General features: G+C 39.2%; 1 protein-coding gene across 1 annotated transcript in view; it reads left to right on the top strand.

Annotated features, from left to right (window-relative positions):
- Positions 1 to 13,270, top strand: part of TMEM43 (transmembrane protein 43) — a 494,721-nt gene that overhangs the window by 1,825 nt on the left and 479,626 nt on the right. The window lies entirely within an intron of this gene.

Here is a 13,270-nt window from a genome sequence, read left to right as displayed (position 1 = left end):
TGATGGAGCCACCCACTTGCTATCACTTCTGCAGCAGTGACCTTGAGAGGGGCGCTGCCAAAGGCTTGCATGCCTGAAAGTTTGTCTCTTAATAGGTCAGGTGTTACAGTTTGAAGTAAAGTATGCATAATTGTATAGTATTACATAGCAGAAGTGACCTTAATCTTTCAGTTGAAGTGGATGAACCAGAGATTCATCTGAGCTGTTTTTAAAAGTCAGAGACAGAGATTAGGGTGGACAGCTAGCAGCAGGTAATGTGTTACAGATTTTATAAAACCTAAACAGCTGAAATGAAACTTAGTAAACAATAAAGCATTGAGAAGGTTTTATATTATGGGAAACTGATAATGGCAGGTTGGTCTTTTAGCAAAGTTAAAGAGAAAGTGAAGGAGGAAACAAATCAAGTCAATAAATGACAACTTCCTGAATTTACTGTTAGTTAGCACTAATAGTTTTATTTCAAAATCAGATTTGATTAGCATGTTCAAGTTAGTTGATCAATAATTACCACTTGCATATCTGTACAGTGTACAAATTGCATGTGTTCCTTATGTCAAACTTGCCCAGACTGTCAGCTCGAAGTGATACTTTATAAGCATTGAGCACTCTATACAGTTAGTCTTTTAAGCTTTAAACTCTCCAGTTAAAATATACAATAAGTAGTTAATAGCAAGAGCAGTATTTTAAGTGAACATGTTGCTTGTGTTTCAGTAGGCTCATATGTAAAGTAAAAGGGGCCATGACAAGAAGACATAGTTAAAAGCCAAAATTTTAAGCTTGACATTAGGTGTTAGAGAAAAAGGTAGAATCTGAGAAGTAAAAGCCTGTAACAGCCAACTAAATACCCGTGAATGTAGAGTCTGACATTGTTTTTCCTATTATTTTTTGTTTGGTCTGTGACTGAGTTAAATACATAGGCTTCCTGCTTCAGTCTTTTCTAAAGTATCTTAAGTATTTTGTGCCTGGAGTCCAGCTGTTATGTGACCCTAAGTGCTCAAGTTGTCAATTCTCACAAGTATTGGGGCTGTATTGTCTCTCATCCTCAAAAAGCCCTCTTTTGCCCAGCACCTGTCCAGCTTTTTGTATCTTAGTAATGCATTACTTATAAAACTGGAAATAAATTTTTTAAAATTGCAAGCCCAGTATAATAGCCAAGTGTGGGGAGAATTTCGTGATGTAGCTCTGAAAAGGCTTTGATACAACTTTTGCCTCTTTCATTATGTTGCAATTTCTAGTTTCTGCTGGTCTGCCCTCTGGCAGGAAGCTTACGGGAATCCAGTGCAATGAGGTGTGGAACAGCTGGGTTGTGAGCTTGATAAAAGAACTGAGAAACAGACATCAGTTTACACAACGTGATTAAATGATCCTCAGTAGACAGGTAGTAGGCACTAGCACTTTGTCTGTATGTGTTTGCTTGAGTGACAAGATTAGACATTTTAAACTACAGGGAGAGCCTTTGATAAGCTACATAAGTAGCGCTTAAAAAAATATCTGCTTATGTTTGTCTTTGGTTTTCAAACTTGCTTTGATGGAAACTTAGCTAGTGCAGGTCTAACTGGGTTTAGAATGATCTAAAATGATCTCCCCTCTAGCTGACAAGAGATTCCTTGTCCTGAAGCTCATTTGCTCCAAATCGTTAGTGAGTTTGAGTAGTACAGTCACTCAAGCAGTGGCATTAAAGGCAAAATGGTGTGTTTACATTTCTGTTGTCATAAATGTTGTTTGCCATATTCTGAAGGGGCGTTCTGTGTCTTTAAAATACTCTGATATTTATTCATGTTGTAATACCAGGAACCTTTTATAGGCTGCAGTTGAAAATACTCAGTTGCTCACTGAATCTGCTCTTGGCTGAAGCAGTGTTTTGTCTGTATCACTGATAACTATGGAATTTATATCTGGACTGTAGCTCTTGATACAGTGGATAAACAGCAAAGCTGTGTGTTGGTGGTTTTTTTTAACTTATTGGTGAAATTTATCCTTTCCAGGTCTAGGAGTGGTTATGATGGTAGTGATTGTAAACATGGAAAACATTTAATCATCAAATTAGTAGATGGCTTTCCACATAGCATGAATTTTAATTATATTTTGAGCACTGTAATTTGTCTTGAGTAACACAAGTAACTAGTTGGCCTATGCAAGAATTGTGGGGGCAAGTAAGAGAAAAGGGGTAGCTGAATATTCTGTAATAAGCCTTGAAATGCCAGAAGGCAACACGAAAGTTTTTTCCTGTACTTAAATTTTTCCTATTTAAAGCTTGGGATTCTCACCATTCCCCTTGAAGTGGCTTTTGACAAAGACTTGAAGTGTTTACCTGTCTTAAACACATCTCAAATACTGGAAGAAAGCTGAAGAACAAATTTTTTAGCTCTAATCTGGAATTCCTGTATGTTTAAATCTTGTGCTTACCAAGCCTTCCCTGAATATTGGCAAGGGAAAAAATTCCTGGATGTGCCTTAGAAGAGGTGGGAACAGCAGAGGAAGGAAAGGTCAAGTGTTATAACTAAAAATAAACAGTGGATCTAATGAAGCAAACCACTTTTCTGTGGGTTTGCAGCACTATGTTCTCAAGGTTGTAATTCAAGTAAATGAAGAGACAGGTTAAGAACTCCTTAAATGACCTTTCTAATTGACAGTACACAGAGTGTGTGTTAAGTGAGTGCGTGATTGAACATCTTCAGCTCCATTAGGTATATGAGCTCACGATTTGGAGCTGAGTGGCGTAGTTTCCAGTGCTTCAGATTCTAAAAATAGCAACCACCCTTCAAGATAATTTCTTTGCATGGCAAAAACAGGAGCAGTCTTGTGCTCAAAAATGTTAGGAAGACAAGATGATTGGGGGGCAGCACTGATTGCTTGTTAACTGAAAGGCAGGATAGAAAATGCCATGTGTTTATTTTGCAGAGCCAATGTCACTGGTTTGCTGGTTACTTGTACTTCCTTTTGGAACAGCAGGTATGACTATGTCATGTTTGTGCATTGTGGTGCTTTGCAAGGGGAGAAATTATAAAATTACCAAAATCAGCTGTATGTGTGTCTGCAGCAGACATATCTGGGTAGGGAAGAAAGAAAGAAAGAATCTCTCTACTTGAATCTCTTATCTAGAGAGCAGAGTTTGGAGGTTTTTTGAGCTATGGTATTTTCTACTAGCTTTCTTTAAATAACTTTCCACTCTTACGATGCTCGCAGTCCAAACATTATGGTAGTAAAAATCTAAAAAGTTTACCTTTGATTTCTAAATAGAAAAAGTTGTCTTTAAAAAAAGGAATTTTTGGAAGATTTCATTTGTAATAAGGTTTATAATCAGTTTAACAGCTTTGTTTTGTCCACTGAAAGGACAGAAGTGCTATTTCTGTAGTTGGTTAAAAATACTTACTGCAGCCTCCTAGTTTTCTTCTGAAATACGAGAGTAGGGGGGTTTCTGTATGTACAATGTCCTATGAGGAATTCTATCTTCAAAGAAATTCACTTTGTCTTCCTTTCCAACTGTACCCTGCCAACAGAGTCCCTAGCTGTGATTGATTTGTCTGCTTTGCCGCTCTGAGTAGCGTACAGCTCTGCTAGCTGTAGGTACATGTAAGATGGACCTAAACGAACTGAGAACCAAGGTTTTGTGAGCCTAAGAGCGTCTGGGCAAAAACTCCCTTTACATAGAACTTACACTACTGTTGTCACTTGCTTTCAACAGGCTGATAGTTGTGGGTAGATGTTGGCACGGTTCACTACCTTCTTGTGTTGTGAAAATACAACTCTTGGAAACCTGGCACTGACTTCCTTATGTAATCTTCCCTTTGACATGCTCTGACACAGGGCTTGCACAGCTTGTGGGTGGAGGGCAATTTAGAGCACTGATGGGGTCTGAACTATAGCAGACAGTGATTGAGGGGAAGTCATGGGCTGGCACTGTGCGCTGGTGAGGGGGAGGGAGCCTGGCTTGGCAAAGGTCAGGCAGAACAGGAAGGAATTGGTGGGGGTGGGAAGGATTCATCTAGGATTTTTCACCTACCTCTCTTCCTTTTCCCCTCACCTCAAGCAGGAAGAAAAATCATGGTAAAGCCCCTACAGCCTTGTGGTCAAAACCCTGTGCTGGGGCTGTATCAGCCAGGTTTGTTGCCAGTGATGTGTATGCTCCTTCCATCCCATCTTTCCTGGGTGTAGGTAGTGACACCAGCAAGTGAGAGGACTGGGAAGCAAAGATTTTACTGTGCACTGTTCCTTCCCTTTGCAGGCAGACCTTCCTTTTCCCTCAGCCTGATTCATTCTGCTCCTCTACCTATCTATCCCCTCCTCTCTCCCCCCAAAATAAGACGCCCCATACTTTCACTCGAGGAAACACCTCTACAGAACTGCGAACTGCCCTAATGGTCTTCCCCTTCCTCTGTCACTTTCCAGGCTTTCAATTACAGCTGTCACCTCCCCGTTGCATTTCTGTTGCTCCTGAATGTTGATTTTATTGACCTTTGACAACCCCCTCCCTCCTCTCAGCTGAGGGACAAATTTTAGAAGGATTATTCTTTTTGAAGGTGATTAAAGGTGCTCCTTGATTGCTAGGCTGGCATCTCTGTAACACTCAAGGTCTCTGCTGGGCCAGGGAGGTGGAGGAAAAAAAGCTTTGGAAACAGGCCAACTGCTTCCCATGTTGGATGAGGCATCATTAAACAGCCCCTTCCTTTCAGGCTCCGATTTGTCTCTCCCTTTTAGTAAAGGAGTTGAATTTCTAAATGAGGAAGCCTGAGATTCTGCTGTTGAGATGTTTGCATTTAATTTAGTTCACATTCTGCAGGGCCTTAAGTTCACCTCACTGATCCTGACAGGAAATGCACACTTCTAAAATGTGTTTTGGGTTTGCTTATCTGGGCAGTGACAGTAAAGGTTAGAGCTTTGCTTTGTCTTGCATCTGTGGTATGACTCTGTTGGTTACTTAACATCTCTGAGGATAAGCATATATTGCATGAGTGAGAGGATTAATTGCTGTTTGCACGCCATTTTAAAGTTATAAAATGGGATGTGTTAAGAGTAATGTCACTGACAGGATCTTTTTGATGCCAATCTCTTTCTGTCTGATCACCGGCAGTTGTGTTAGGTCTTGTTAGGGGCCGTGTCAGAAACTGATTTCCTAGACTTCCCTGTTGAAATTCTTATAAACAAGGTGAGGTGGGTTAACCTTGGCAGGCCATCAGGTGCCCACCAAGCTGTAGGACAGGGGAAGAAAATATGATGAAAAAGCTCATGGGTCAAGATAAGGATAGGGAAACCACTCACCAATTACTGTCACAGGCAAAATGGGCTCTACTTGGGGAAAACTAACTTACTGCCAGTTGATACCAGAGTAAGATAGTGAGAAAAACAAAACTGAAACCACCTTCTTCCCCAGCTCAGCCTCACCCGCAACTCTTCTACCTCCTCCCCAGTGGTGCTGGGGGTGGGGGACTGTGGTCTGGTCATGACACCATCTCCACTGCTCCTTCCTCGTGCTGTTTCCCTGCTCCAGCGTGGGGTCCCTCCCAGGGGATACAGTCCTTCACAAACTTCTCCAGTGCGGGCCCTTCTCACAGACACTTAGGTTTATGCTTTTGCCTCCAGTCCCTTTTCTACTATCAAGTACAAGGAAGTAGTTATTGCTTTTCAGCTGGGATTTTATGGTTTGGCACTCTTTCCCGTGGTCCTGCTACTGTCCACGAAATAGTATTGGTAGGGCAGAGCTGTTACATTTAGTATCGCACCCCCTATGCATTGCTCCCAGTATCTCAAGAGTCTGTACTGGTAATCAGGGATTAAACTATCTTTGCAATTCATCCTAGTGGCATGTGTTAGCAAGCATAGATTGCTTCTAAAAACTGCAGAAGATTGTTGAGCCTTGAGTTACTTCCCTCCAGTACAGTAGGAAAGACAGTTGTATTTGACAGACATTTTGAAATCAATACATATCACAATTCAAAAAGTACTAAAGATAAAAGGAGTTCCTGAGTAGAGTTTGGGCATACTTTTCTCATGCGTTTGTTTTTCTTCAGTATGAAATAAAAAAAAAGGATGAGTTTCAGCACACTTATTACCACTAATATTTTTTTAGTGATTTTTATGTATAACAAAAAACCTAAACTCTAAACCTAACATAAACTGGATTAGCTGCTCATGCTTGTCCATCCCCTTATAAATATCTGTTACATTGTTTATATTGTTTCCTTGGGGAGAGTCAAGGAGTGTCCCTTTTTTTTTTTTTACGATTTAATAGTGAAGGAAATGGAAGCAAGGAGGTGGGACCGTAAGGCAAAGAATTGGTTTAGATGCCGCTGTCCTCCAAAGCCATTTGATTTGTGTCAGGAAGTGAGCAATACAACATGCAGTAGAGGGGGGCCGTGTTCACCTCTTTGGTCTACATTGTGGCCTTTTTCACAGTCTTAGTGGAGGCAGCACTGCGGAATTGCCTGTCACTGCCTCCTCTGGTGGAGGTGACTTGGTGGGCTAAGCTATGGAGTGCTCACCTTGCTGCTTTTTCATTGCTTCTGTGCTGTAAGTAGATGATTAATACCCTGGAGATCAAAATCGTTTTTCCAGCTAGCCCTAAAAATAGTAACATACAGTTAAAAACTTAATTATTTTCAAAGTGAAATATAAAAATGTCAAGGTAGTTCTTACACTAAATTGTTTTTTTATTCTTGTGGTTTCCTAAGTCATCCTTTATTAGAGTGATGATACTTTAAATGTATTCATTAATTATTACAACATGAAAGATTATAACCTTTAATTTGAGGAGCTCTTACCTGCCGGGAAATAGACTTAAGTGGTAGTCTAATAGTCTTTATCGTTGATTTGTGTTACGCTAAAATCAGGACGCCAGTGGGCTAAGCAAAGAAGAAATACTATATGGAGCCCTCCTTCAGCCTCAGTTGTGCTTTGCTTTTCTGGTTTTCTTAGGTGAGCTCAAGCAGCCATTAAAAAATTTTCTTTCTTCCTAAACTGTTTCTCTTCAGAGATTCAGCAGTCAATGCAGAGGGCCGAACAAGTCTGTCTGAAAAGTCTATGGCTTGTATCTCTGAACTGCAGAAGATCTCCTGAAGGAATGTTCTGCTTTCAAACAGTCCATAGCACTCATGTTTAAAGCTTTGTAGAATCAGTGTAGAATAAGTAGTCAATGCTTCTGATTTATGAAGCCATAGGGCATCTCAGAAAAAAAACCAGATTGCATAAAGGTGTCTGACTTGATTGCTAGATTGTAACATAGGGTGCCTATTTTTTCTGGATCTTAGTCTCACCTAAAGCAAAACAGAGGTGTTTACTGCCTTCCCAATTTCCACAGTATGCCTTGTCAAATTGCTTGTACAGCAGATGCATTTCAGTACACGCAAACGAGCAAAATGTATAAGCGAACTTAGGAAGGTATTTTTCCTTGGCTGCTATTAGAACAATAACAAGTCTGGATTAACACACATCATAGTCCCAAACAGGGACAGGAAAAGGACTGAAAAATCCTGATGACATAGGAGAAGTCTAATCCTACAAAAAGAAAAACCTTTATCTATTTCTCCATTATGTTTCTGTGAAGATTTCTGTAATCTGCCAGGCATTCATTATCTCCCTCAAGAGACCACAAAAGCAAAACTCCAATCTCCTTAAATAAAACAAATGTGGGACAAATTCTTGATACTTTACTGCTTTGTGAATGAATTGCCATCAAATGAGGCAAGTTTTTTAAAGCAAAGAATACATAGGCTATTTTTCATAATTAGGAACATAGTAGGCTAAATGCTTATATAGTACTTTGTGCTCGGAAAGAACACAAACTTACCTGAAATGTGTTAACTTGTGAATTTTGATCTTTTGGTTTCTTAGATGAAAAGGAAATAGTTTCCAACAAGTTCCAAGCCAACATCGTGAGATACGTAACCTCGGAAAAATAGGATGTATATTTTACAACAAGATCATTTGCTTGAAGTAAAATCTCTTACAGTTACCTAGGATTGGTAGTGAGGTGGGGGTGATTCCTTTTCTGTACTGTGTGCTCTGAAGGTAAGATTAATTTGTAGACGGAGGGAAAGCCCATGAATCCTGTATATAGCACTGTAGTATCCAGCCTTTAGGCACCAGGAAAATGATGCGAAATGGCTTCAGCCTTTCTGATGAAAGCCTTGCCTAGGGTTTTTTTGCAACTAGTAATGGCTGTTTGGAGACAAATACTGTTAACCAGTCTTGCTGATGTCTATTCTGTTTCTGGTTTTATCCTAAAGCCTTTGCATATTTGTATTTCTGCCAAAGCAGAGGCCAACAAACTGAAGAAAGGGGGAGAAACTTGGATTACTTCTGTGGTAAAGAGTAATGTTAATGTTTTGTCAGCTGATTCATCTAAGGGTTCTCGCAACATCATTCTCTAAACTTCAGTTGAACTTACTTGGTTCATCATGTTGAAAAAATATTGGAAACACAAGAGATGAAGAAGGGGGCTGCTTTTCTCATGTACAGTATGAAAGCAAAGGAAGCAGAAGTAGTGTATGAGAGACATGATGAAATTTGCTGTACCACTGTGCATGGTGTGCTTGTCTGGGCTGACTGAAGTTGAACTACTGCATGTGTTTGGGATTCATATATTATTGTCTTTGCATGATCCTTGGGTAAAACAACTCTAAAGTTTCACACTGGCTATTCTGAACTCTTGGTAGGAGATGGTGTATTTAACTGTATTTCTTAAATAATACATTTGCTCATAAAGACAAGCTAATAAAGGTTGCAGCAAGTCATTTTGGAAATGCATCTTTACAGAATCAAGTTCCTGCTTCAGCAGTTCTCTTGTTGTGAATTAAATCCTTCACTGGATTCAGGTCCTTATCCACCCACCCTTTTTCTAATTTCTGCCATAATTTGTAGCCATAGGTTTTGGTTTAATAAGGTATATTATATGGAGTATATTTACACAAAATCATGGTCACTTGTATTGGTGCTTATTGTATTCAGTCTTGTTAAAGGTGTTCTCATTATGACAGATTTACCTTTATGCTTCTAGTCAATATCTTGCATCTTGAGAAAAATACCTTGGGCAGTTTATGCAGAAATGCATCATTTTATTGATCAGAATCGATAAAAGGTGGGAGACTATTTTCATAAATCTTCCCCAGTTTTGTCTGGCTTTCCTAAAAGCTGTAAACCAGTTCTTATTTCAGATGAACCAGACTTGTGGTAGTAGTAGTCCTTATCTATCCCATAGCTTAGTGATACAGTCTCAAAAAATACATTAAGCAGACAATACTCAATCCTGGACTAAAGCTATCTCTTTTTTTGGTACATAGAAATGTCTAGGTTTAAAATCTATTAAAATATGGCCAAATTAGTTTTATGTCTTTGGAAAGTCAATGTTTCCAAATATTCAGGGAATTTGAGGGCTTGACTTAGAAATTCCTGAGATGTTACGATCTGAAGCACAGAATGAGTGTTTAAAATAGTTTTATGGCTTTTGGAGAGTTGCGATGGGACTCTTGATAATTAGAGCATTTGGTTTCAAAGACCAAGTAATAATTCAGACAGTTCTGTGCACTACAGCTATTTTTTGTGTGGTGATTCCAGCATGTAACAGTACACTGAGTCCTTTACTGGAATTTGGAAAGATGGGATAAATCATTGATGGAGACAGAAGCAAGTTGTATTGCCATCACAAAAGGGTATCAGTAAGGCCTTTTAAACTGTGCTTTAATGCATTCCACTGTAGTTTGCACAGATATGATATTACCAATGTTATTTTTAAATAAAACACAATTTCAACCCATGAACATCTGGTGTATGAGTATAGTTTACTGTCAGCCTATTGAAACTTACTGGGTTTTGTTGAATGTCACATCTGCTGTGAAAGCACAGGGAGTACACGATTTCAGCTTGTTTCTGCCCATCGGAGTACCGTCCTTTTCTGTGCCTATTCCTCATACTCTGGTCTTCTTCCAAGGACCCTGAAATTAAAAGCATATGTGCTAGAGTCCATGGGTTGAACTTCTTCATCTACCTCACATTTTTGAGGCAACAGTGACACTATTTCACTAAGGTACCATCCTTTTAGATTGATCTTCTTTAATTCTAAATGTAACTGTAGCAGTGTCTGCTATCATATGCCAGATGACCACATCAGCTGTAGTCAGCTTTTCAAGAGGGTCTGGGCAGAGGGGCAGATATTGGAATCAATGACCCTCCATCCATTCGTCTTTCCTCTAATTTTCAGAAATAAAGTTTCTGTGAGTCTATAAATACTTGAAATCAAAATTATGTATGATGTTGACTTATGAATATGGATGTTGCTAGAACCTCTCCTTCAGCTCCAGCTGTGAAGCAAGTCAGATTATTCTCCTTTGTATATTGTATGTGTATTTGCCCTTACAGAAGTGCTGTTACAAAAGACATCCAGGATTCATGTTCTGGGACAATAACAAGTTACTATGCTTAGGCAGTGAAGGCATTGGGCTACTCAACGAATAAATTGAACTTGGTGTGCCCTAACTCAGATATGTTTGTGTTTTTCAATTATCTTAACTACTTATAATAAGGTTCAGTGTTTTTAATTGCCTGTCATGTCCAAAGAATCTCTCCCATAAACTTATGCCTCTCAGATGTCTGAGGGGATATGTTCCTGATAAACTTTTAGGCTGGCCCAGACTTTGCATTTGCTAATAAGCAGGAACATCTGATTGTTACTGTCAAAATCAATATGGTACGTAGCTACATGGCAACAACTTGAGGCTTCTCCTACCCATGAATTCTAGCAGTAGTGTTCTTTGGTGGGAATACGCAAGCAATACCAAAACTGCATCCTATCCACCATCTAATTGTTACCGTTGTTTTACCTACCCAAAAGTTTAGTATAAAGAGGGGCCTCTCCCATTAAAAGACCTCTCTAGTAATTTGTGAATGTTTGTGCTGAAGCGAAGATATGCAATGGACTTTTAATTCACAACAACAACAATAAAATCAAGTAGGGAGGTTTGTATCTTATTTGCAGTGTATCTTCTTGGCAGTAAAATAAAAAGCTTCTCCCTTTCTGAAGCATATGTAACTCATAAAATCTGAAAATTGCTTTAAAGCATTGGCCTTGTACAGTGCTGCACTGTGTAATTGGCTTTTTCAAGAAACCTCTGCATCGTATGCTTTAAGGTATGTACTAAGTGATTTAATAGGATATGTCATTTTTAATTACAGGGGAAGAGCATAAGTCTAAAAATGCAAGTCATGTTCTCCTGGCATTACTGCTTCTAAAAGCATTTTTATGTAACCTGCAGGAACTAGCACAGTATTTTTTTTACCTTCTAAGTGCATGATAATTTTACATTTTTGTGATCTGCAGGATGAGTTCAGTACACAATTCAAGGTAAATTAGTCTTAACTGAGCTCTCAGAAAAACTGCTGCCAGTTTCTGAGCTTAAAGGGTCTAAAATTAGCTCATCCAGCTCTACAATACATCACTGTCTTAGGAGCTTTAGAGTTCTCTCCACCCTCTTAATATTACCTAATGCAGTACAACCTCTACTAACAGGAGGGGGAAAAGCCATGTTGCTCTAATTGCCCTGTCCATACCACAGCTGCATCTGATTCCAGTGGCCAACTGTAGCAAATAATTGGTTTGGGGTTTTTTATTTCCTAATCTTGAGTTCTCAGCAAATTATTAGAATTTTAAAATGACACAAGAACTTCTGTATAGGAGAAGCTGATTTGCTTTGAAAAAGTGTCATGTGCGGTTTAATCTGCAGTCTATCGTAATTGATGTAAGATACCGTTGATGGTTATTTCATTATTTTCTTTGCTGTGTCTGCGCTCTAGCCCTATATGATGAAAGAGTACCTCCTGACAAAGGAGAATCTGCTGTGCTGCTGTTCTCATTGCAGCATCCAAGCATTTGAATGGTTTTATCCAGTTCTGGGTTTGTCAGTAATCCAGTCCACACAATGCAGGTGGAAAATCCAGCAGTATACTAGCGCTGGGAGCTGATGATAGGCTTGTGGACTTAATGGGAATTGCAAAACACTGAAACATCCTGTTCCAGAAGGAGCCTAACACAGGTGCGGTTGGGTAAAGCTCTGAAGTTTTAGATGAGTAGTAGATTTGTCAAAGAAATGAAATGCCTGGGAAAGGTCCCAGCTGACAAAGCAAGTTCTTAGTGCTTATAGGAAGAAGCATGACTTCCAACATCCAACAGTTGGAACTGGTCATCTTCAACTAATGTGGTCTTTCATCATCTGCAATACATCTATCAATGTTTGAAAGCTTCCAGTATTTTCCAGTACTTAAAAATGTATAAAGTATATGTTGCTATCCATTTAAGTGTGTCAGTTGGGGCATGCTTTTAGCATAAAGTGGAACTATATAGCTTCACTTGAAAATAACGAGGCACACACTGCAGTAGAGGACTAGTTGAATGGAAGCTTGCAAGCATAGATTTAGGTAAACCTTTTCCTTTAATGAAACTTCAGCTTTACATTATAATTTTCCCTTGCTATTTTTTCCTTTTTTCATGGCTAACACTAAAGCATTCCTTCTGCATCCAGACGAGGTGCAATAGCTCCATCTGTCTCCTTGCTCCAGTCCACCATCAACCTTCTGTACAATTACGCCAGTAGAACAATTCAGTTTGGATACTGTGGGACATCAGACCCTACACAGCAAGTTACTGGTTTTACTTTTGCCCTTTCACAGTGCACCTTGTTCAAAAGCTGCTTGTTCCAACTTCTGCCCTTAGTTGCTCATGTGTCTCTCTCTTACTTTCTTGGCAGAGAAAAAGCTAGAAATATTGATTTCCAGCTGAAACCAGATTAGATGATGGTGTAGGCTTGTGCATATATGAACACAGGTAATAAGATATATTTATATTGGTGCCTTTCAGGTTTCAGTGACTTCTGGTTGCAATGTCAATATGGGTCCTCTTCCTTCTATAGGAAAAAAAAAAAAGAGAAGCCACAGAAAACAAAATGGAAAGAGATTTCTGAAGTTCATTTAGTGCATCTTCTTCATTTAATGTAGGCACAGATATCCTGAAAATGGTCTTACTTGATCTATGGTTAGATTTGAAAAGCCTCTGCTTTTGTTATTGGTTTTATTTATGCATGTATTGTGAGAAAGAGGTTAGAAAAAGTTTCTAAGGAAAAAGAAGTGAGAAATTTGAAGACATATAAGAAGCAGGTGGCAGAACAGGAGAAAGGATTGGAATTTCCAGGCTATTTGGTGATAACCTGTAAAGCATAGACTAGACATGCAAGAACCGCTTCATCTTACCTGGGATAGGTAAGCATAAATATAAAGACGAAAAGGGTGA

The sequence above is a fragment of the Phalacrocorax aristotelis genome, chromosome 6 (genome assembly GCF_949628215.1).
Source record: "Phalacrocorax aristotelis chromosome 6, bGulAri2.1, whole genome shotgun sequence".
Lineage (NCBI taxonomy): Eukaryota > Metazoa > Chordata > Aves > Suliformes > Phalacrocoracidae > Phalacrocorax > Phalacrocorax aristotelis.
Note: the sequence above shows the minus strand (reverse complement) of the source record. Positions and strands in the feature narration are given on the sequence as shown.